This window comes from Bactrocera latifrons, unplaced genomic scaffold (assembly GCF_001853355.1).
Source record: "Bactrocera latifrons isolate USDA-ARS-PBARC rearing strain unplaced genomic scaffold, ASM185335v1 scaffold_366, whole genome shotgun sequence".
NCBI classification, from domain to species: Eukaryota; Metazoa; Arthropoda; class Insecta; order Diptera; family Tephritidae; genus Bactrocera; species Bactrocera latifrons.
Genome location: NW_017537008.1, coordinates 11,416 through 13,065, shown reverse-complemented (window position 1 = coordinate 13,065; position 1,650 = coordinate 11,416).

The following is a 1,650-nucleotide window of genomic DNA, read 5'->3' as shown; positions in this document are numbered from 1 at the left end:
GCAACATTCACAGGTGGCCCTAGATATCATCATGAAAAAACGCAAGATGCTATGACTTATGTCAGGAATTATGGGAAGCCTGATTTGTTCATAACAATTACATGCAACCCTAACTGGGAAGAAATTAAAACCAATTTAGATTCAAACACTGTTGTTCAACAGCGCTATGATATTATCAATAGAGTTTTTAACTTAAATATTAAAAAGCCGTTAAAATTAATTAGCAAAGCTCATATATTTGGCCMGCCTCAGTGCCATATGTATACTGTGGAATGGCAAAAGCGTGGACTTCMACATGTGCATCTATTGCTTTGGTTAAAAAATAAGATAACAGCAAATCAAGTTGATAGTGTTATTTCCGCCGAATTACCGAATAAGCAATGCGATCCAATTTTGCACGATTGTGTAGTGAAGCACATGAGACATGGACCATGCGGTGCTTTAAACCCTAACGCTCCATGTATGAAAGAGAACCGCTGTATAAAAAAAGCTTTTCAAGATACCACATCCTGTGGGGATGATGGATATCCAAAATATCGCCGTTTATCCCCAGCAGAAGGAGGTCAAACAGCATCGTTGCGCAACTACACTGTTGATAATAGCTGGGTGGTACCATATAACCCTGTGTTATTAAATGCTTTTAATGCCCATATCAATGTCGAGCTCTGCAGTTCTATAAAATATATTAAATACGTATGTAAATACATAAATWAGGGTAGCGACCAAGCAACTTTACAATAAATTCGAAAGATGAAATTCAAGAATTTCAGTCTGGAAGATACATATGCACGTCGGAAGCTCTGTGGAGAATTTTCTCTTTTGATATCCATGATCGCTATCCTACTATTACTCATCTATCAGTTCATTTAGAAAACGGCCAAAGTATATATTTCAACGAAAATAACGTGCGTGACATTGTTAATAATCCAACAGATACGACTTTAACGGCTTTTTTTAAGTTATGTGCAAATGATGATTTCGCCAAAACTATAACCTACGACAAAGTTCCTGCTTATTACACGTGGAATGGATCTACAAAAAAATTCCAACGTAGGAAAATAGGATCTCGTGTTGAGGGTTAGGAAAACTTAAAAAAAAGGAGACGCCTTGTCAAGAATTTATGTTGTTCATCCCAATAATAGTGAATGCTTTTACATAAAGTCGAAGGCCCAACTTCTTTCCAATTTTTGAAAACTGTTCAAGGCAGGGCGTTTAGTTCCTATCAAGCAGGCTGCAAAGCTTTGGGGTTGTTGGAAGATGATTCACTTTGGGAACAAACGCTACTGGAAGCAGAAATTAGTACTTCATCGGTTTCGACGCGATATTTATTGGCTATAATTTTGTCTTTTTGTCAAGTTTCGGATTCTGTTGAACTCTGGAATAAATTTAAAGAAAGTATGTCAGAAGACATATTGCAAAGAAAAAAACAAGAAGCTGGTAATCATAATTTAGGTTACAATCAATTAATTTTTGATGAGGCTTTGTGTGACCTTAACAAAATTTTAATTTCTCTTTGCGGTAAAACAGTTACCGATTTTTTCCTTGCACTGATAACAGACGTTAACACTGTCAATAATAGACTATACGAGAGAGAAAAATCATATGATCAACATCAACTACTTGAAATTGTTAGACGTAATGAAGATAAGC